General features: G+C 40.9%; 1 non-coding gene across 1 annotated transcript; it reads right to left on the bottom strand.

Annotated features, from left to right (window-relative positions):
* Window positions 1-2698: 2698 nt before the first annotated feature.
* On the bottom strand, window positions 2699-2770 carry LOC127690317 (small nucleolar RNA SNORD50). Its single transcript, XR_007979044.1, has one exon. It is a non-coding gene; the product is annotated as a small nucleolar RNA SNORD50 (small nucleolar RNA).
* Between the last annotated feature and the right edge of the window lie 21528 nt (window positions 2771-24298).

The following is a 24298-nucleotide window of genomic DNA, read 5'->3' as shown; positions in this document are numbered from 1 at the left end:
TGTGCAAGGCTGGAACTAGGAGTGCCTGGATTGAAGGTGTGCACTGTCAACACCCAGGTTCTTTGAACTGCAGCCATCTCTCCAGCCCCAGACCCACACCCCATTTTTTTTAAGACTTGAGTCTCTATTGAGCTCTCAGGTAAGTTCCTTAACAAGCTAGAGGTCAGGGATGATAACTAGTATAAGTCCTTTATTAACAAAAAGAATTATTCAGTCAGAATCTGTAATTAAAAGGTTTAGTCAAAAATGTCATCCAGTGTGTATTAAAAGGTTTGAGTTAGTAAATTTAATGGAAACTAATTTTACTTCCCACTAAAACGAGGCCTTGTTTGGACTTGTCTCTTGTTCAGGTCAATAATAAGGATGGCTCAGTGGTCAAATGTGCTTACTGATTTCAGGAACCAAGTTCAGGACCCAGCTCCCTCACAGCATCTGAACTCTAGCTTGATATTTAGCACCCCTTCTGTCCTAAAAGGGCAATTGCACACATAAACATAACACCCCTAATCCCCAACCTATAAAAACTGACCGTGTTCCTCTTTCAAAGTATAATAAACACATCAAATTATCATCACAGTTTCTTACTGAAAGCCATTGTGATTTGAGCCCATCTGCTCAGAAACTACAATGTACTTAGCATTCAGCCTTATCTTGCATTCCATTTCTTTCCATCCCATTAATACCAAGATCCCATTGTATCACAAATACATCTGAAACCATACCATGCTTTATTCATGTAGTCCCTTAAGCCTAGCTGTACATTTCCTAAATTCAACTAGTGAGGAATCCATCTGTTTAATCCTTTAATAGGAAGGCTTCTCTGGCTAGCTTGGTGACACCTACATGTAATCTACAGTTGGGAGGCAGGATTGCCAAAAATTCCTAAGACCAGCTTGGTGTGAGGGAGCTCCAGGTCAAAACAGTGAGGCACTCTTCCAAAGAAATCAACCAACATAGAAAATCTTCACTTGTTTTTTCTATTTCTATAAGGTTGCTTTTGATTTTATTCAGCATCCTGTATATATATAGGTTCTTTGGATTTGGTTTTTTCAAGACAGGTTTTCCCTGTATAGCTCTGTCTATCCTAGAACTCACTCTGTAGACCAGGCTGGCCTCAAACTCAGAAATCAGCCTGCCTCTGCCTCCCAGAGTGCTGGGATTAAAGATGTGCGCCACCACTGCCCAGCATGAATTTCCTGAGCCTGGTCTACAGAGTGAGTTCCAGGACAGCCAGGGTCACACAAAGAAAACCCTGTCTCGAAAAACCCAAAATAAAGAGAAAAAAAAGGGGGGGGGGAAATTCATATTTCTTCAAATAAATAAAAAGGAGGCACAACAAATAACTTGTGATATTGCAAAACAGAATGTATCAACAAGGAAAAATTAAAAAAAAAACACAGTATCAAACAGAATTCTGACATCCTAAAAAATAAGCTACCTGACTAAAAATTCAACTGCACCTAACGTAGAGAAACCACAAAGAACTTTGTATGCACAGACAACTCATTTTTCAAATGTAGCAAGTTTTCAGCAATGCTACCAGGAAAACTTAACATATATAGGGAAAAAAAAAAAACAACGCAAACTAGATTCCTCCTCCTTAGTGTGAAAAATCATTTTAAGACCTTGACTTTAATGATAAACTAAGTAGAGGGGTGGACTGATATGCTTTTAATCCAAGAGTTGGGGAGGCAGGAGGATCGAGTTCAAGATCAGCCAAGTTCAGAGTTCAGATAGCCAGGGATACTGAGAACTGTCATGAAAAGTGTTACCACAAAGCAACAGCATACTAGAAGAATTTATCCATAACCAGTGACACTACTTTATATAGGTAACAAAAAATTGAAGTCTACCAATTTTATAGTATTCTAAAGGTAGGCATGGTGGCTTTTTCTTTAAACTGAGGCCATCTCTATAGTTGAGTATCAGGACAATTTTGAGATACTGTTGCCAATAAAAAAAAAGCAAGTTCAACCCTTGTCAATTACCACAAAGGAAAATGGAAGTATGCAGCAGTTAAGAACTTAGAAATGAAAGCCCATTTAGTCTTAGCACTTGGGAAGCAGAGACAGGTGGAATAAAGACCAATCAGTCAAAGACCACTAACTCTGAAAACTCAATAACCATGGAAGTGGAACATGTACCAAGGCACTCTGGTTAATCTTCTGACACATACTTAATTGAAGAAATATATGCAACTGTATGTTTATTGCAGCATTCTCAAATATCCACTGTGGGATGTCCAAGGAAATAGCTCACGATCAAATTTATAATCACTGAGATGGTGACCTGCTGCTTTAAGTTCATGATTGCATTCACTATGCTCAGTCTGTACAGCTGTGTCAGCTCACCACAACCTTCACAGAACAGAGTAACCTCAATGGATTGGCAAAACAATCCATTTACATACAGCCCACAAAAAATGTACAAGAATCAACTCTGCAGGCCATAACAGATGCTGTCCTGATCACTAGACAGATTAACAGGGACAGCCAGGGCCATGGAGACCCCATCTCAAACATCTCAGTACTAATACTATGCATTTTCTTCTTGTATCTGCCTTTTCTGGATGTTTATCACATCTAGTTTTCATTCTCAAATCTTGTGTCACTGGCCCTAAAAATGAAAAACAAAGAAACACAGGCATTACATTACTGCCAAAATTAAAACAGAACACAACAGAACTTTGTAATGGTCCATCTCAGAAGCCTGATCCATAGTTGTGGTTTTTCAACAGGAATTCAGGTTCAAGATAGGATTATCATAGAGTAGACCAACTTCATTAAGTTCAGCACAAGGCTGGAAAGATGGCTCAGCGGGGAAGAGCACCAACTGTTCTTCCAAAGGTCCTGAGTTCAAACACCAGCAAGCACATGGTGACTCACAGCCATCCTTACACATATCTGATGATGCCTTATTCCGGTGCTTCTGAAGACAGCTTCAGTGTACTTACACATAATAATAAATAAGTCTTTAAAACAAAACAAAAAAAATGTTCAGCAGAAAACAAACCAGAGCAGCACTTACATGCACTCCTGCTCTAGGATCTTTACAGGCCACGGGCATCCCAATGGGTCAGCATTCCCTGCTGGCAGAAAGAAAGAAGTACAGTGACACACTATTAATATGAACTGCATAGAAAGAGTAAATAAGACCACTTCACTAAAGCACAATGGTCTTCTCTCAGAAGCTGTATTTGTCTTCAGGTCATCAACTTCTGGATATAGTTCATGACTGTTCAGATCAGGTACGTCCCACAACTTTAGTTTGTACCCTATGCATTCACTACAGTCATTCCAAATTGAAAAGGCAAGAGTAGTTGGTTGGCTTTAGTTTACCAGCACTATTTCAGAAAACATTTACAGGAAGCTGATGCTAATTCACAATGGTAAAAATGTATGCTGACAAAAATATAAATCTAGGTTTCTTACACATCTTTCAAAAGAGTCAGGTTTTAATCAAGTTACTTTCTATTACAAATTCTCTTGGATGCTATGGGCTCCCCTCCACCTAAGGAAAAGAAACAAATTCTAAGCATCAAACACCACTTCCTATTGCTCTAATACTTCAATTACAAAACTAAGCTATATCGTCCTTAACTTGGCATCGTTTTGCAGCTGTTTTGACCATATGAGGAATGATGTTGTCATTGTTCAGGTGAGAGGATTTGTGTTTCTCTTGGGTGTCACCAGTACCTTCTGAACAGTAGCACAAGAGGCCTAGCATATTTTTCTGCAAACCCTGCTGTGTAAGAACCCACCCAAGGTGCGACCAAGGAACCAGAAAGCAAGCAGCCTTCAACCAGGCTGTCCAGTCCCAATCTCCCCAGGACCTAGGCTCCAATCCTGAAATCTCTTTTGCTGCTGCACATTTCCCCTAGGAAGTTTACATGGGTACCCTGCTCCACAGGCCTGGAGCCTCTAAATTCACTTTGCATGTCCACATTTTAGTTGGTCATCCGGGCACTTAAACCACACACCTACAGAAAAGAAGGAATGCTTAGCTTTCCAAGCAGCTCCCATTATACCTTCAGTTGAGGGAAATGGAGGATGCCCCTCCCTCTAGCACTGATTGGACGGAAGAACACGTGGGGTGTGGCCTTTCCTGGACCACTGTCTGGAGCTGTGTTCAGTGGTCTTTTCCTCCAGGGCATTCCAGGGCATGGTGAGCGCCTGCCAAGTGCCTATCCGGTTATGTGCGCACCACCTGTCTATTCCGAGTCTGGCGACCCACTGAACTTGATGTGGAGTGGGAGTGGCGCCAGAATTCAAAGGAACAACAGCAGTTGGAGGTGAGGTCTCCTCCAACTTCCAGCCTAGTTGGTTGGCACACATGGTTGGTGGCTGAGAGTGACCTTGACCTCACCCTAACTGTAGCCCAGATGGCAGGGGCACCTCTGAAGGGACCTTGGAGGACAGAACTAGGCAGGTGAAACCAAGCAGCCCGGCTCATGCATGCACATGTATGTGGAGGATGAAGGACAGCCTTAAGAGTTGTCCCATGAACACCATTTTTTTTCCTTTGAGAAAGGGTCTGTTACTGATCTGGAGCTCACAAATGAGGCTAGACTGGATGAGCACAAGTCTAGGAGATCCTCCAGCTCCCAGCTCTGAAACTATAACCATGTGCCACAACGAACATCTTTTTTTTTATGTGGTTCTGGGAGTGAATCGATCTTGGGTACTTTGGCTTGCAAAGAAAATGCTTTACTGAGCCATATACACAGTCACATTATTAGGGTTTTTTTTGTTTTGTCTTGTTTTGTTTTCTTTTTGGGGGTTTTTTGGTTTGTTGTTGTTGTTGTTTTGGGACAGAGTTTCTCTGTGTAGTCCTGGCTGTCGTGGAACTCAATCAATAGACCAGGTTGGCCTTGAACTCAGAAATCTGCCTGTCTCTGCCTCCCAAGTGCTAGGATTACAGGCATGAGCCACCATGCCTGGCTCAGAATTAAGTTTTTAAGGTTACTAGATGAATGTCATTTTCTAAATGATTTTGGTATGTCTTTTTAATCTTTTTTTAAAAAGGTTTGTTTATTTCATCATAAATAAATAAGTAAATAAATAAACACAATAAAGTACACTGTAGCTGTCTTCAGACACACCAGAAGAGGGCACTAGATCTTATTACAAGATGGTTGTGAGCCACTGTGTGGTTGCTGTTAACTGAACTCAGGACCTCTGGAAATGCAGTCAGTGCTCTTAACTGCTGAGCCATCTCTCTAGACCTGTAGTTTAAATCTTCTGTGTTAACGCTCATCACAATAACAAGAGAATTTAGATAAGTGGTTTTCAACTTGTGAGTTGACACCCCATTGAAAAACCTATATTGCAAAAATATTTACATTATGACTTATAACTAGCAAAATTACGAATTAGCAGTGAAAATAATTTTATGGTTGGAGGATCATCATAACATCATAACATGTATTAAAAGGATGCAAAATCAGGAAGGGTGAGAACTACTGATTTAGATAATCAACTTTTGGAAAAAGAATCATTTTGTGTCATGGTTTGAATGCTCCAGTGCATAACTGGTTTCAGGCACTGTGCTGGGCCTGTGGTAAGGCTGGGGGTTATGTTGGAAGTGCATAACAGAGCCAAAGGATTCACCTCATGGCTAGAAAATGAAATAGAAGAGAAAGAAACCAGAGACCCAGAGACTCTAAGAGTGCCCCTCCACTGACCTGAAGGCCTGGTCGGCTGCTTCTTAAAATTTCTACCATGGGCTGGCAAATGTTCATTGTCGACTTGGTAGCACATAGAATGATGTAAATATGGGATATAGATATGGGTGTATATGTGAGATATAGGTGTAACTCTGAGGATGTTTCCAGAAAACTGGAACAGGTAGAGAAAATCAACACTAATATAGATGGCATCAACCACCGGGGAGTGGGGGTCTCAGACAGAATAAATCTGAAAAAAAATGGAAAGCTAACTGGGCAGCAGCATTCATTCCTGACTGTGGAGGTGAGGGACCAATTGCATCACACTCCTGCTGCCAGTCCTGGAGCCATTTTTTTCCATCACCCTTTCTCCTAGTTGGTAGATTATATTCTCAAAACAGGAGTGGAAAATAAACACTTCCTTAATAGCTTCCCTTTGGGTACTTTGTCATAAAAGTGGAAAAGTACAATCACCTTCCAGTATTGCCAACAGGAGACCAACCATCTCATACATGGGGTTTTGGGAGACACTGAATATGCGAACTACTGCATCTTGCTTTAAAAATGAGAAAGATGCATGGAGATCTCAGTGAACCAATGCCACAAAATTAATGAGATTCCAGCTTCATAACCATGTCATCAGAGCATGCTGTTGGTGACTTCAAGGTAAGCACTGATGATGAACAGTGGGAACAGAAAAGAGGCAGAGTGGACCCTGGCACTGAAAAGAATGACAGCCCCAGTGACTAATAGAAATTTAAGACCAGACTCAAGAGAATGAAGTAGTTTTGCTTTCATTACATTTTATAATGTTTAAGTTGGGCGTTGGTGTCACACCCCTTTAATCCCGGCACTTGGGAGGCAGGGGTAGAGGCAGGCAAATTTCTGAGTTCAAGGCCACCCTAGTCTACAAATCCCAGGACAGCCAGGGCTACACAGAGAAACCCTGTCTCGGGAAAAAAAAAAACTATATATTTAAATGTGTACATGGGCTTTGACTGCTTGTACATCTGTGTGCCAAGCACATGCCATGCCTGCGGAGTCCAGAAGAGGGGGTCAGAATCCCTGTGACTGGAGTAATAGGCCCTTGTGAGCCACTCAAGGAGTCCTGGAAACTGAATGCAAATCCTATAGAAGAGCAGCTAGTTCCTTTAAACTGCTGAGCAACCTTCCCTTTTGTTGAATTTCAGAATTCACATGGCTTTTGTTTATATCCCAAACAATGCTTACCATCCCTGGTCCCTGCCCCCTCACAGAGTCTCCCCATTCCCCCTCCCATTTGCATCTGAGAGGGTGCTCCCCTATATCCTGAGTATCCTTTACCTGGAGCATCAAGCCTCTGAAGGATTAGCCCACTGAGGCCAGACAATGCAGCCCTCTGAAAATATGAGCCTAGAGCCATGGGTCCCTCTATGTGCACCCTTTGGTTGCTAGTTTAGTCCCTGGGAACTCTGGGGGTACTGGCTAGTTCATATTGTTCTGGCTATGAGTTACAAACCCCTTTAGCTCCTTCATTCCTTTCTCTAACTCCTCCATGGGGACCCTGTGCTCAGTTGGCTGTGAGATTCCACCTCTGTATTTGTCAGGCTCTGGCAAAGCCTCTCAGGAGATAGCTATATCAGGGTCCTGTCAGCAAACCTTCTTGGCATCTGCAATAGTGATTTGGGTTTGGTGTCTGTATATGGGATAAATCCTCAGGTGGGACAATCTCTGGATGACCTTTCCTTCAGTCTCTGCTCTAGTCTTTGTCTCTGTATTTCCTCCCATGAGTATTTTGCTCCCCCTTCTAAGGAGGACTGAAGCATTAATACTTTGGTCTTACTTCTTCTTCAGCTTTATGGGGTCTGTGAATTATATTTTGGGTATTCTGAGCTTTTGGGCTAATAGTCACTTATCAGCGAGTACATAACATATGTGTTCATTGTGACTGGGTTTCCTCACTCAGGATGATCATTTATGATTCCATCCATTTGCCTAAGAATTTCTTAAATTCATTGATTTTAATAGCTGAGCAGAGACGGGCAGTGAGGGAGCACACCTTTAATCCCAGCACTTGGGAGGCAGAGGCAGGTAGATTTGTGAGTTCGAGTCTGGCCTGTTCTACAGAGTGAGTTCCAGGACAACCAGTGCACACAGAGAAATCCTGTCTGGGAAATCATCTAGCCACTTTGTGGAAGTTGTTTTTCAGATGTAGGAGTTCTCTGGTGGAATTTTGGGGGTCAATTAAGTATACTATCTTATCATTGGCAAGTAGTGCTGTTTTGACCTCTTCCTTTCCAATTTGTGTCCCTTTGGATTCCTTTTGTTGTCTAATTGCTCTTGCTAGGACTACCAGTACTATATTGAACAGGTAGAGAGAGAGTGAGCAGCCTTGTAAAGTCCCTGATTTTAGTGAGATTGCTTCAAGTTTTTCTCCATTTAGATTGATGTTGGCTACTGGTTTGCAGTATACTGCTTTCACTATGTTTAGGTATGATTCTTGAACTCTTGATCTTTCCAAAACTCTTAACAAGAAGGGATGCTGAATTTTGTCAAATGCTTTTTCAGTATCGAATGAAATGATCATGTGGTTTGTTTCCTTTGAGTTTGTATATGTAGTGGCTTATATTGATGGATTTCCATATATTGAAACAGCTCTGCACCAGTGGGATGAAGCCTACTTGACCATGGTGAATGATCATTTTGATGTGTTCTTGGATTCGTTTGGCAACAATTTTATTGAGTATTTTTGCATCAATATTCATAAAGGAAATTTATGAATATTCTCTTTCTATGTTGGATTTTTGTGTGGTTTTAGTAACAGCATAATTGTGGCTTTGTAGAAGGAGTTGGATAGTGTTCCTTCTGTTTCTATTTTGTGCAATAGTTTATAGATTATTGGTGTTAGGTCTTCTTTGAAGGTCTGATGGAATTCTGCACTGAAAGCATCTGGTCCTATGCTTTTTTTTGGTTGGAAGACTTTCTACGACACCTTCTATTTCTTTAGGGGTTATGGGACTATTTAGATCATCTATTTGATCCTGATTTAATTTTGGTATTTGATTTCTGTCTAGGAAATTGTTCATTTCCTCCAGATTCTCCAGTTGTATTGAGTATAGGCTTTTGTAGTAGGATCTGATGATCCCCCTTTTCATTTCTTTCTTTTTTTTTTCTTTTCTTTTTCTATTCGATATATTTTTTATTTACATTTCAAATGATTTCCCCTTTTCTAGCCCCCCCACTCCCCAAAAGTCCCATAAGCCCCCTTCGCTCCCCCTGTCCTCCCACCCACCCTGTCCCACTTCGCCGTTCTGGTTTTGCCGAATACTGCTTCACTGAGTCTTTCCAGAACAAGGGGCCACTACTCCTTTCTTCTTGTACCTCATTTGATGTATGGATTATGTTTTGGGTATTCCAGTTTTCTAGGTTAATATCCACTTATTAGTGAGTGCATACCATGATTCCCCTTTTGAGTCTGGGTTACCTCACTTAGTATGATTTTCTCTAGCTCCATCCATTTGCCTAAGAATTTCATGAATTCATTGTTTCTAATGGCTAAATAGTACTACTCCATTGTGTAGATATACCACATTTTTTGCATCCACTCTTCTGTTGAGGGATGCCTGGGTTCTTTCCAGCATCTGGCAATTATAAATAGGGCTGCTATGAACATAGTAGAGCATGTATCCTTATTACATGGTGGGGAATCCTCTGGGTATATGCCCAGGAGTGGTATAGCAGGATCTTCTGGAAGTGAGGTGCCCAGTTTTCGGAGGAACCTCCAGACTGATTTCCAGAGTGGTTGTACCAATTTGCAACCCACCAGCAGTGAAGGAGTGTTCCTCTTTCTCCACATCCTCTCCAACACCTGCTGTCTCCTAAATTTTTAATCTTAGCCATTTTGACTGATGTAAGGTGAAGTCTCAGGGTTGTTTTGATTTGCATTTCGCTAATGACTAATGAAGTTGAGCATTTTTTAAGATGCTTCTCCGCCATCCGACGTTCTTTGTTTAACTCTGTACCAGATTTTTTAATAGGGTTGTTTGGTTTTCTGGAGTCTAACTTCTTGAGTTCTTTATATATATTGGATATTAGCCCTCTATCTGATGTAGGATTGGTGAAGATCTTTTCCCAATTTGTTGGTTGCCGATTTGTCCTTTTGATGGTGTCCTTTGCCGTACAGAAACTTTGTAATTTTATGAGGTCCCGTTTGTCAATTTTTGATCTTAGAGCATACGCTATTGGTGTTCTGTTCAGAAACTTTCTCTCTGTACCGATGTCCTCAAGGGTCTTCCCCAGTTTCTTTTCTATTAGCTTAAGAGTGTCTGGCTTTATGTGGAGGTCCTTGATCCATTTGGATTTGAGCGTAGTACAAGGAGACAAGGATGGATCAATTCACATTCTTCTGCATGCTGACCTCCAGTGGAGCCAGCACCATTTGTTGAAAAGGCTATCTTTTTTCCATTGGATGTTTTCAGCCCCTTTGTCGAGGATCAAGTGGCCATAGGTGTGTGGGTTCATTTCTGGATCTTCAATCCTGTTCCATTGATCCTCCTGCCTGTCACTGTACCAATACCATGCAGTTTTTAACACTATTGCTTGAGGTCAGGGATACTGATTCCCCTAGAATTTCTTTTGTTGCTGAGAATAGTTTTAGCTATCCTGGGTTTTTTGTTATTCCAGATGAATTTGTTAATTGCTCTTTCTAAGTCTGTGAAGAATTGAGTTGGGATTTTGATGGGTAATTCATTGAATCTGTATATTGCTTTTGGCAAAATGGCCATTTTAACTATATTGATCCTGCCGATCCATGAGCATGGGAGGTTTTCCCATCTTTTGTGGTCTTCTTCCATTTCCTTCTTCAGAGTCTTGAAGTTCTTGTCATAAAGTTCTTTCACATGTTTGGTAAGAGTCACCCCAAGATACTTTATACTGTTTGTGGCTATTGTGAAGGGGGTCATTTCCCTAATTTCTTTCTCAGCCTGCTTATCCTTTGAGTATAGGAAGGCCACTGATTTGCTTGTGTTGATTTTATAACCTGCCACTTTGCTGAAGTTGTTTATCAGCTGTAGGAGTTCTCTAGTGGAGTTTTTTGGGTCACTTAGGTAGACTATTATGCCATCTGCAAATAATGATAGTTTGACTTCTTCCTTTCCAATTTGTATCCCTTTGACCTCCTTATGTTGTCGAATTGCCCGAGCTAGTACCTCAAGTACACTATTGAAAAAATAAGGAGAAAGGGGGCAGCCCTGTCTAGTCCCTGATTTTAGTGGGATTGCTTCAAGTTTCTCTCCATTTAGTTTGATGCTGGCTACCGGTTTGCTGTATATTGCTTTTACTATGTTATGTATTGGCCTTGAATTCCTGTTCTTTCCAAGACTTGAAGCATGAAAGGATGCAGAATTTTGTCAAATGCTTTTTCAGCATCCAATGAAATGACCATGTGGTTTTTTTCTTTGAGTTTGTTTATGTAGTGCATTGCATTGATGGATTTCTGTATATTGAACCAACCCTGCATTCCCGGGATAAAGCCTACTTGATCATGGTGGATGATCGTTTTGATGTGTTCTTGGATTCAGTTGGCAAGAATTTTATTGAGTATTTTTGCATCGATGTTCATAAGGGAAATTGGTCTGAAGTTCTCTTTCTTTGTTGGATCTTTGTGTGGTTTTGGTATCAGTGTAATTGTGGCTTCATAGAAGGAATTGGGTAGTGTTCCTTCTGTTTCTATTTTGTGGAATAGTTTGAAGAGTATTGGTGTTAAGTCTTTGAAGGTCTGATAGAATTCTGCACTGAAACCATCTGGTCCTGTGCTTTTTTTGGTTGGAAGACTTTCTATGCCTCCTTCTATTTCTTTAGGCATTATGGTACTGTTTAGATGATCTATTTGGTCCTGATTTAATTTTGGTATTTGGTATCTGTCAAGGAAATTTTCCATTTCCTCCAGATTTTCCAGTTGTGTTGAGTATAGGCTCTTGTAGTAGGATCTGATGATTTTTTGGATTTCCTCAGTTTCTCTTGTAATATCTCCCTTTTCATTTCTAAGTTTGTTAATTTGGATACTTTCTCTGTGCCCTTTGGTCAGTCTGGCTAAGGGTTTATCTATCTTGTTGATTTATTCAAAGAACCAGCTTCTGGATTCGTTAATTCTTTGTACGGTTCTCTTTGTTTCCAATTGATTGATTTCAGCCCTGAGTTTGATGATTTCCTGTCCTCTACTCCTCCTGGGTGAATTGGCTTCTTTTTGTTCCAGGACTTTCAGGTGTGTCATTAAGCTGCTAGTGTATGCTCTCTCCATTTTCTTTTTGGAGGCATTCAGGGCTATGAGTTTTCCTCTTAGCACTGCTTTCATTGTGTCCCAAAGATTTGGGTATGTTTTGCCTTCGTTTTCGATAAATTCTAAAAAGTCTCTGATTTCTTTCTTTATTTCTTCTTTGGTCAAGGTGTCATTGAGTAGAGTATTATTCAGCCTCCATGTGTATGTGGGCTTTCTGTTGTTTTTGTTGCTATTTAAAATGACTCTTACACCATAGTGATCTGATTAGAGGCATGGGATTAGTTCGATCTTCTTATATTTGTTGAGGTCTGCCTAGTGTCCGATTATATGGTTGATTTTGGAGAAGGTACCATGAGGTGCTGAGAAAAAGGTATATTCTTTTGCTTTAGGGTGAAATGTTCTATAAATATCAATCAAATCCAATTGGTCCAAAGCTTCAATTAGTTTTAGTGTGTCCCTGTTTAGTTTCTGTTGTCCTGATCGGTCCATTGAGGAGAGTGGAGTGTTGAAGTCTCCCACAATTATTGTGTTAGGTGCAATGTGTGCTTTGAGCTTTAGTAAAGTTTTTTTTACGAATGAGGGTGCCCTTGCATTTGGCGCATAGATGTTCAGAATTGAAAGTTCTTCTTGGTGGATTTTTCCTTTGACCAGCAAGAAGTGTCCTTCTGTGTCTCTTTTGATGACTTTAGGTTAAAGTCAATTTTATCTGATATTAGAATGGCTACTCCTGCTCATTTCCTGTGACCATTGGCTTGTAAGATTGTCTTCCAGCCTTTTACTCTAAGGTAGTTTTTATCTTTGACACTGAGGTGTGTCTCCTGTATACAGCAAATTGTAGGGTCCTGTTTCCTTATCCAGTCTGTTAGTCTATGTCTTTTTATTGGGGAATTGAGACCATTGATGTTAAGAGATATTAGGGAATAGTGATTATTACTTCCTGTCAATTTTGATGTTCTTTTTATATTTGAGTGGTTATCTTCTTTTGGTTTTGATGAAGGAAGGTAACTATTGCTTTTTCCAGGGTGTAGTTTCCATCCTTGTATTGGAGTTTTCCTCCTATTATTCTTTGCAGAGCTGGGTTTATGGAAAGATTTTGTGTAAATTTGGTTTTGTCATGGAATATCTTGGTTTCTCCATCTATGGTGAATGAGAGTTTTGCTGGGTATAGTAGTCTTGGCTGACATTTGTGTTCTCTTAGAGTCTGCATGAGATCCGCCCAGGATCTTCTAGCTTTCATGGTCTCTGGTGAGAAGTCTGGTGTGATTCTGATAGATCTTCCTTTATATGTTACTTGGCCTTTCTCTCTTACTGCCTTTAATATTCTGTCTTTGTTTAGTACATTTGGGGTTTTATTATGTGACGGGAGGTATTTCTGCTCAGTTCCAGTCTGTTTGGAGTTCTGTAGGCTTCTTGTATATTCATAGGCATCGCTCTCTTTAGGAAAGTTTTCTTCCATAATTTTGTTGAAGATATTTGCTGGCCCTTTCTTTTGTAAATCTTCACTCCCATCTATACCTATAATCCTTAGGTTTGGTCTTCTCCTTGTATCCTGGATTTCCTGGATGTTCTGGGATACAAGCTTTTTGCATTTTGCATTTTCTTTGACAGTTGAGTCAATGGTTTCTATGGTATCTTTGGCATCTGAGATTCTTTCTTCCATCTCTTGTATTCTGTTGTTTATATTTGCATCTGTGGCCCCTGATTTCTTCTCAAGCTTTTCTATCTCCAAAGTTGTCTCCATTTGTGATTTCTTAGTTGTTTCTACTTCTGTTTTTAGATCCAGGATGGTTTTGCTCAGTTCCATCATTTGTTTGTTTGTGTTTTCCTATATTTTGTGTTTCCTCTTTCATGACTTCTGCCTGTTGACTCAAGTTCTCCTGCATTTCTTCAAGTTTTTTTTTTTTTTTTTTTTTTGTTTTTTTTTTTTTTTTTTTTTTTTTTTTGCCTTTCTTCTTTATTGGCTTCTATCTCTTCGGCCTTATTCTCCTGCATTTCTTTAAGTGATTTTTGTTTTTCCATTATACGGGTTTCTAGCTTATTCATGTTTCCCTGTATTTCTTTAAGAGATTCATTCATGTCCTTTTTGTGTTCTTCTAGCAGCATCAGAACAGTGATTTTAAATCCAAATCTTGTTTCTCTGGTGTGTTGGCATAAGCAGGACTTGCTGATGTTGGAGAGTTTGGTTCAGATGCTGCCATATTGCCTACATTTCTGTTAGTAGCGTTCCTGCGTTTGCCCTTTGCCATCTTGTTCTCTGGATCTAATTGGTCTTGTCTCTGGCTGGTGTTTCAGCCTCCTGAGAGGCTCTAGGGCTATTTCTGCAACACTGGATGGCAGGGTTTCCCCTGTTGCAGATTGCTGATGTGCTTTCCTCCTCTTGGGTGCCCTTGCAGCCCTAGTGTTCTTTGTCCCAGATTGTGTCTGTGAGCCAGATGGTGCCAGTTTGCTCCTTCAGGGAGTGCTGAGGCTGTATGCTGCAGGGACCTTTTCTGTGTGCTGATCACTCTGCTGGGCAGCGGAACTCCCAACCGGGTTGGTGCACACAAGGCTAGCCTAGCTGCTCAGGCCCTGAGTCTAGACAAAAGCCTGGCAGGCCAATGTCGAAGCAAAGTTCCCCTCAGCTGTGAGTGTTAATTGGGTCAGTCAGGTGGCTAGGATGTTGACGTGCACATGCTCCCTGTGAGTGCTGGGAGAGTCCGCTGGGCTAACAACCTCCTGGCCCACTGAGCAGCCCAGGGCCTGGGCGCAGCCCAGGGCCTGGGGGCAGCCCTGGGCCTGACCTTCTGAGACCCCTGCTATGTCCGCCTCGGTCTATGCCTGTTAGCTGGTTTGGTTTTGCGTGCTAGGTCTCTCTGGCTTCCTGTAGGCAAAATGGCGGCAGCGCGCGCCGGCCCGGGCAAACAACCTCCTGGCCGGGTTTGCAACCTGGTGGCCCCCTCCTGATCAGTCCAGGGCTGGGTGCAGGCCACCGTCCGTCGGGCTTAGACCCCCGAGATGTTGGTCTCGGGTTATATTTGCATACCTCTGTCTGATTTCTCTGGCGACCGAGAACCAATATGGAGTCCTTGTAACTGACTGGCGGGAGGCAGAGTTCTGATGTGGCTTCTGTGTGGTGAAAGGCACCATAAATCCGCCGCTGCTTGCAGCCTGGCTGGCCAGTGATGGCCAGTGGTCCTGGGTGCAGGGTCTGCCTGGACCCTGTCCGCTTGGTTCTACTGCTGACGGCCCTTCCTCTGGACCAGCTGCTGCTGCTGTTGCTGCTCCGCTCCCCCTTTTCATTTCTAATTTTGTTAATTTGGATACTGTCTCTGTGCCCTTTGGTTAGTCTGGCTAAGGGTTTATATATTTTGTTGATTTTCTCAAAGAACCAGCTCCTGGTTTTGTTGATTCTTTGTATGGTACTCTTTGCTTTCACTTGATTGATTTCAGCCCTGCATTTGATGATTTCCTGTCTTCTACTCCTCCAGGGTAAATTAGCTTCTTTTTGTTCCAGAGCTGTCACAGGTGCTATTAATCTGCTAGTGTATGCTTTCTCCCGTTTCTTTATGAAGGAACTCAGGGCTATGAGTTTTCCTCTTAGCACTGCTTTCATTGTGTCCCATAGATTTGGGTATGTTGTGCCTTCATTTTCATTAAATTCTAAAAAGTCTTTGATTTCTTTCTTTATTTCTTCTTTTACTAAGGTATCGTTGAGTAGAGTATTGTTCAGCCTCCATGTGTATGTGGGCTTTCTGTTGTTTTTGTTGCTATTGAAGACCACTCCATAGTGATCTGATAGGAGGCATGGGACTAGTTCAGCCTTCTTATATTTTTTGAGGACTGTCTTGTGACAAATTATATGGTCGATTTTAGAGAAGGTATTATCAGGTACTGAGAAAAAGGTATATTCTTTTGCTTTAGGATGAAATGTTCTATAAATATCTGTTAAATACAATTGGTCCAAAGCTTCATTTAGTTTTACTGTATCCCTGTTTAGTTTCTGTTTTACTGATAGATCCCTTGAGGAGAGTGGAGTGTTGAAGTCACACACAATTATTGTGTTAGGTGCAATGTGTGCTTTGAGATTTAGTAAAATTTCTTTTACGAATGAGGGTGCCCTTGCATTTGGAGCGTAGATGTTCAGAATTGAGAGTTCTTGGTGGATTTGTCCTTTGACCAGGAAGAAGTGTCCTTCTTTGTCTCTTTTGCTGACTTTAGGTTGAAAAAAAAATTTATCTGATATTAGAATGGCTACTCTGGCTCATTTCCTGAGACCATTTGCTTGTAAAAGTGTCTTCCCCTGCCAGGAGCCAAACTGACATTACTTTTCATTTAGAGTTCATTTTAAAGATAGGCTTTAGTTTTGACTTTTCCTCAGCTACAGACCTTGGAGAGATAGGGTGGTCACTGCCTTCCCAGAAGAAGAAAACACCTTGCAGCTGCCAGAGATTCACCTTGGCTGAATGCCCAGACTATGTGAAGAATCCCACTTGCTCACTTCTTCCCCTGCCTATATAAGTTCCCTGAGAAAATACAGTTTGATAGGTGTTGAGCAGTTACTTACTCTTGGCCTCTTCGCATCTCCTGTCTCTGTTTCTCTGCCCTTCTCTTCTAGGGTCCCCTGTCAAAAAACCCCACAGGTAGTGGCCTTCCAATCTTTTACTCTAAGGTAGTTTTTGTCTTTGACACTGAGGTGTGTCTCCTGTATACAAAAACATGTAGGGTCCTGTTTCCTTATCCAGTCTGTTAGTCAATGTCTTTTTATTGGGGAATTGAGTCCATTGATATTAAGAGATATTGAAGAATAGTGATTATTGTTTCCTGTCATTTTTATGTTATTTTTATATTTGAGTGGTTATCTTCTTTTGAGTTTGATGAAAGAAGGTTACTATCTTGCTTTTTCCAGGGAATAGTTTCCCTTTTGTATTGGTGTTTTACCCCTATGATCCTTTGTAGGGCTGGATTTGTGGAAAGATATTGTGTAAATTGGTTTGTCATGGAATATCTTTGTTTCTCCATCTATGGTGATTGAGAGTTTTGCTGGATATAGTAGTCTTGGCTGACATTTGCGTTCTCTTGGAGTCTGCATGAGATCCACCCAGGATCTTCTAGCTTTCATGGTCTCTGGTGAGAAGTCCGGTGTATTTCTGGTAGATCTGCCTTTATATGTTACCTGACCTTTTTCTCGTAATGCATTTAATATTCTTTCTTTGTTTTGTGCATTTTGTGTTTTGACTATTAAGTGATAAGAGGAATTTCTTTTCTAGTACAAACTATTTGGAGTTCTTGTATGTTTATGGGCATCTCTTTCTTTAAGTCAGATAAGTTTTCTTCTATAATTTTGTTGAAGATATTTACTGGTCCTTTCATTTGGGAATCTTATCTCTTCTATATCTCTTACACTTAGGTTTGGCCTTCTCATTGTGTCCTGGATTTCCTGGATGTTTCATGTTAGGAGCAATTTGCATTTTGCATTTTTGACTGTTGTGTCAATGTTTTCTATAGTATTTTCTGCACTTTTGATTCTTCCTTCCATCTCTTCTATTCTGCTGGTGATACTTGCATCTATGACTCCTGATCTCTTTCCTAGGTTTTCTATCTCCAGAGTTGTCTCCCTTTGTTATTTCTTTATTATTTCTATTTCCATTTATAGATCTTGCATGGTTTTGTTCAATTCCCTCACCTGTTTTGTTGGGCTTTCCTGTAATTCATTAAGAGAGTGTTGCATTTCCTCTTTAAGACCTTCTAGCTTTTCACCCGTATTCTCCTTTATTTCTTGAATGGAGTTATTCAAGTCCATCTTAAATTCCTCTATCATCATCATGAAATGTGACTTTAAATGAGAATCTTGCTTTTCTGGTGTGTTGCGGTGTTCAAGGTTCTCTGTGATGGGAGAGCTGGGTTTGGATAATGCGAAATAGCTTTGGTTTCTGTTGCTTATGTCCTTGCCCTTGCCTCTCAATGCAGCAACCAGTCATGCACTAGAGCCTTCAAATCATGATGCAAAATGATCTTTTCTCTTTAAAAATGTTGATTATCTAAATCAGTGTTTCTCACTCTTCCTAATCTGCTGCCTTTTAATACAGTTCTTCATGTTGTGGTGATCCTCCAGCCATAAAATTATTTTCATTGTTAAATCATATTTTTGCTAGTTATAAATCATAATGTAAATATTTTGTAGATATAGGTTTATCAGTGGGGTCTCAATTCAAAAGTTAAAAATCACTGATCTAAATGTTCTTGCTATTGTGATGAAACCTAACACAGAAGATTTAAATGACAGGGCTGGTGTATTAGTTTGGGTTCTCTAGAGTCATAGAATGTATGTGCAGTCTCTACATCGTTAGGGAATTTGTCTATGACTTACAGTCTATAGTCCAACTCCCCAGAAATGGTCAGAAGCAGCTGTGGATGAAAGTAGAAGGATCTAGCAGTTGCTCATTCCCATGAGGCAAGCAGGCAAAGAAGAGTGAGTAAATCTTGCTTCTTCCAATGTCCTTATATAGATCTCCAGCAGAGGGTGTAGCCCAGATTAAAGGCTGTAGGTCTCCAGCAGAGGGTGTGGCCCAGATTAAAGGCATGTGTCTCCATGCCTTTGATCCCAGATGATCTTGAACTCGGAGATCTCCTTGTCTTTATCTTCTGGAATTCATCGCCACTATGCTTCAAGCTCTCCATGCCAAGTTCCAGGTCAGAAACTTATATCTCTGAGCCTCCAGATTAGGATCATATATGAGCCTTCCAATTCTAGATTGTAGTTCCTTCCAGATATAGTCAAGTTGACAGCTAGGAATAGCTGTTGATGAGGTGAGGCAGCTCAGCAGTTAAGAGTGTGGCACATACCTTTAGCATCAGCAGTGGCAGGTGGATCTCTAAGTTCTAAGGCCAGTCTACAGAGCAAGTTTTAGGACAGAACTACACAGAGAAACAGGTTAGGAGGGTTGTCTAAGAAATTTAAATCTTATTGACCTCTTATTGATGCTGGGAAACAGTTATAAGCCACGCAGTGTTGTGAAATGATTTGAGTTCTAAGCCTCTGCCTGTTTCTGTAGTTTCTTCTGCTTATTTCCTTGCCTTCTGATGGGTGTTTTAATATATTTACTTGATATAGTCCAAGTCATTATATATTTTATATATTAAAGAGTACGTGTCTGCTAAGAAGCCCTGAGATAAGCCATGTCTCCATTCTCTGTAAATATCGGTACAGGATGCTGAATAAAACCAAAAGGAACCTTACAGAAATAGAAAACACAAGTGAAGATTTTCTATGTTGGTTGATTACTTTGGAAGAGTAGATCACTGTTTCGACCTAGAGCTCCCTCAGACCAAGCTGGCCTTAGGAATTTATGGCAATCCTGCCCCCCAACTGTAGATTACAGGTAAGTTTCACCATGCCATCCAGAGAATCCTTCCTATTAAATGATTAAAAAATGGAGTCCAAACCAGTTGAACTTTAGGAAACATACAGCTAGGCTTAAGGTACTGCATGAATAAAGCAAGGTATGGATTCAGATGTATTTGTGATACAATGGGATCTTGGTATTAATGTGATGGGAAAAATTGAATTCCAGATAAGGTTGAATGCTATGTACATTGCAGTTTCTGAGCAGATGGGTTCAAATTGTAATGCATTTTCAGTAAGATATTGTGATGATAATTTGATGTGTTCATTATGCATTGAAGGTAGAACATGGTCAGGTTTTATATGGTAGGGAATAGGGATGTTTTGTTTATGTGTGCAATTGCCCTTTTGTGCCAGAGTGGCATGTTGGATCTCAAGCTAGAGTTCAGCTGCTGTAAGGGAGCTGGGTACTGAACTTGGGTCCTGAAAGCAGTAAGCACATTTGACCACTGAGCCATCCCCATCATTAACCTGAACAAGAGACAAGTTCAAACAAGGCATCGTTTTAGTGGAAAGTAAAATTATTTTCCATTAAATTTACTAACTCAAACCTTTTAATATACACTGGATGACATTTTTGGCTAAACCTCCCAATTTAGAGATTCTGACTGAATAATTCTTTTTGTCAATAAAGGGCTAAATTTTTTGTCACCTGGGACCTGAACCTTCTTAAGGAACTTACCTGAGATCTCAGTAGAGACTCAAGTCTTAAAAAAAAAGCTGGGGTCTGGGGCTTGAGAAATGGCTGCAATTCAAAGAACCTGGGTGTTGAAAGTGCACACCTTTAATCCAGGCACTCCTGGTTCCAGGCTCACACTGTCTGTCCCCCTAACACCACTCACCTCCTCTGAGAGAGTGGAGATTCCCCCATCCCCAGTATCCAACTGATGGCTCAGCAGTTAATAGCACAGGCTGTTCTTCAAGAGGTCATGAGTTTAAGTCCCAGCAACCACATATAATCTCAGAGCCATCTATAAAGTGATCTGATGGCCTCTTCTGTCATGCAGGTGCACATGCTGATTGAGACATGTATTTAGTTTGTTTTGTTTTATTTGAGTCAGTGTCTCACTATGTAGCTCTGGCTTTCCTGGAGCTGAAGTTTGTAGGGCAGGCTGGCCTGGAACCACAGATTGCCCAGCCTCTAACTCCAGAGTGCTGGGGTTGAAGGTGAGTGCCTCCACACCCAGCTTAGAAGAAAGATTCCCAATTGAGAAAATGCATGCATAGGATTGTCCTAGCCTATGGGCAAGTCTAGGGCGAGTTAGTAATTAGTGGTTGCTTAGCATCACTCCTGGGGAGGTGAGCCTGAGTAGTATAAGGAAACAAGCTGTGCTCGGTGCTGGTGTCAGGCAGTTCTCTGCGAGCTGAGGGCAACCAGAGAAACACTTTCTTAGGAAAAAAGAAAACTGAGCAAGCCAGTGGACACCTTTTCCCAGTGGAGCCATTCCTCCATGGCTTCTGTTTCAGCTCTCTCCTTGAGCTCTTCCCTGACTTTCCTGTGTGATGGAGTGTGGGCAGGGTGCTATGAGCTGAAATAAACCCTTTCCTCTCCAAGTTACTTGTGGTCTTGGTGTTTATTAAAGCAATGGAAACACTAACAAAGAAGGGAATCCTTAGGTAAAAATATAACCCCCATTGAGAAAGAGCTTTTAAAAGAATTATTTTAAAATCTTAATATTAAGACTGTGCATTACATTGGGTAGTGCTGGTACACACCTTTAATCCCAGCACTTGGGAGGCAGAGGCAGGTGGATTTCTGAGCTCGAGGTGAGCCTGGTCTACAGAGTTAGTTCCAGGACAGCCAGGGCTATACACAGAAACCATGTCTTAAAAAACCAAAAAAAAAAAAAATGGCTGTACATTCCTGGTCTAGGAAGATGGCTCAACAGGTAAAGACACTTACCATCAAACCTGTGGACCTGCTTCCCCAAGCCAAGATCTCCATATTCCCAGTGTGATATCAGCATGTGCTCACAAATAAATGTAAAAATACAAAAAGAAAAACTTTTGGGGACTGTTTCTGTTATCATTAGAGGAAGCAGATTCTTGACTCTCAGGTTGAGTAATAGAAGCTCCAAAAGAATCAAAGACTAAAGTGTAAGACTTTCATGAAGCCACTCATCTGAACTAAAATAGAGGCTACTTAGCATTGGACACAGCAGGAGAAAGTGTTCTTAAAAGCTTATCACAAACTAAAGTTCTGGGACTGGACAGATGACTCTTATTTAGAGAGAGAATTACTGTTCTTGAGGACCTGAGTTAAAATCTCAACACCTATCTAGTCAGACAGGTCACATCTACCTGTAACTCCACCTCAAAAGGTAATCCTACACCTCTGACTTCTGTGGGTGCCTGTACTCACACGGTGTACAGGTGCTCAGACATACATAAAAACAAAATCTTAAAAAAAAACTGAAGCCCCAACTGGATAACTTGACTTGTTCCAAAATAAGAAATATCAACTGGTAAAGGGCCTTGCTGTCAAGTCTGACTGGACACCCCACGGACCATACTGTAAGGGAGAAACCAACCTGGCCTCTGTCTTTGATGTGTATAACATGGCACAGCTTGATAGACACACCAAACAAAAATATTTTGGAGAAAATAGAAGGGTGATTTAAAGGAAAGGAAGGATAGAAAAGAGACCTCAGTGGGAGAGGAAGCCCCTAGCCTCTCAGACTTGTGCCAGTGTAAGGGGATACCTTTAGATATCGCCCTCTCCAGGTCAGAGAAAAAGTGACAGGGGATGGAGGCAGGATTTGAGATGGGGTGACCAGGAGGGGAGTAGTAAGAGGGATGTAAAGGGAATAATTAAAGAAATTAAATTTATGAAAAATTGGTGTTCAGACCCAAACAGAATTCAGAACAGATGAATCTTAAATGTCTGAGAAGCACTTACAGAAATGTACATCCTTAGTTATCAGATAAGGACAAATCAAATTGACTCAGAATTCACCTTCACATTCATCAAAATGGATGAAGAAAAAATGTTAAGTTGCAGTTCATCCTGGAAAAGATGTGGAGCAAAGAGAACACTCCTCCATTGCTGGTGGGAATGCAAACTTGTGCAGATGCTTTGGAAATCAATTTGGTAGTTTCTCAGAAAAGTGGAAATAGAACTATCTCAAGGCCCAGGTATACCACTCCTGGGTATACAAAAACAAGATGCTCTAACATTTAATCCCAGCACTTGGGAGGCAGAGGCAGGCAGATTTCTGAGTTCGAGGCCAGCCTGGGCTACAGAGTGAGTTCCAGGACAGCCAGGGACACACAGAGAAACCTTGTCTCAAAAAACAAACAAACAAATAAAAAGATGCTCTATCAAACCATAAGGGCACATGCTCCAATATGTTCTTTGTAGCTTTATTCATAATAATCGGAAACTGAAAACAACCGAAAAATGGATAAAGAAAATGTGGTCCCTTAACATAAAGGAATATTACTCAAATATTAAAAACAATGGCACCATTAAATATGTAGACAAATCGATGAATCTTGAAAAGATCATCCTGACGGGTGGTGGTGGCACACACCTGTAATCCCAGCACTCTGGGAGGCAGGGACAGGTGGATTTCTGAGTTTGAGGCCAGCCTGGTCTACAGAGTGAGTTCCAGGACAGCCAGAGCTATACAGAGAAACCATGTCTCAAAAAACCAAAGCCAAAAAACCAAAACAAAGAAAGAGAGAAAGAAATGAAGGAAGGAAGGAAGGAAGGAAGGAAGGAAGGAAGGAAGGAAGGAAGGAAGGAAGGAAGGAAGGAAGGAAGGAAGGAAGGAAGGAAGGAAGGAAGGAAGGGACGAAGAAAGGAAGGAAGAAAGACTCGGGAAAGCCCACTGACACTATTAATCATATATGGCCATACTTGCAGATCGGTGCCTAGCCTAACTCTCATCTGGAAACAGATGCAGAGACCCACAGTAAAACATTAGGTAGACCTTGAGGAATTCTGTGTAAGACAGGAAGGAAAGATTGAGGGAGCCAACAAGTCAAGGACACTACAGTAAAACCTACAGAATCACTGACCACAACCACCAAACAGAGAACATCAATGGAACTTAGGCCCTCTGCACATATGTAACAGATATGCAGCTTGGTGTTCATAGGGAACATGCCAGAGCATGAGATGTTAGTGACTTTTTTGCCTGTCCTGAGCTACCTGCTTCCTAATTGGGCTGCCTTGTCTAGCTTCAATAGAAGAAGATGTGCCTAGTCATACTGCAATGTGATATGCCAATGAGGTTTAATATCCTTGGGAGTCTTCTTCTCTGAGAAGAAGGGGATGAAGGATAGTAGAAGGAGAAGTGAGGAGAAACTGGGAAGATAAGAGGGAGGGGAAGATGGAGTTGGGACACAAAGTTAATTGATCAATTAATTAATGAATGGGAAAAACACTCATGGTATTGACATTAAAAACAGATTGATCAGTGGTATCAAATCAAAGACACAGTAAGAAATCCACACACACACATTGAATCCTGATTTTTGATACAAAAGGCAGAAATTCATAATGGTGAAAAGAAAACACCTTCAACAAATAATGCTGATCTATTTGGATCTGAAGTTGTAGAGGAATGCAAATTGATCCATATCCATGACCCTATGTAAAACTCAAGACCAAGTGGATTGAAGACCTCAATATAAAACAAAATACTCTGTACCTGATAGAAGAGAAAGTGGGGGAAAGTCTTGAACTCAATGGCATAGAAAACAACTTCTTAAACATAAAACCAGTAGAACAGGTACTACAAACAATGACTAAATATTGGCTCCTCATGAAACTGAAAAGCTTGTGTATAGAAAAGTACACCATCAATAGGATAAAATGGCAGCCTTTAGAATAGAAAAAGATTTTCACCAATTCAACATTCAGTAGAGGGCTAATATCTAAAATATATGAAAAACTCAAGAAATTAGTCATCAACAAACTAAATAGTTCAATTATAAAATGGAATACACGTGTACCAGAGAATTCTCAATGGGGGAATTACAAATATCT

Source organism: Apodemus sylvaticus, chromosome 7 (assembly GCF_947179515.1).
Source record: "Apodemus sylvaticus chromosome 7, mApoSyl1.1, whole genome shotgun sequence".
In the NCBI taxonomy this organism is placed as follows: domain Eukaryota; kingdom Metazoa; phylum Chordata; class Mammalia; order Rodentia; family Muridae; genus Apodemus; species Apodemus sylvaticus.
Note: the sequence above shows the minus strand (reverse complement) of the source record. Positions and strands in the feature narration are given on the sequence as shown.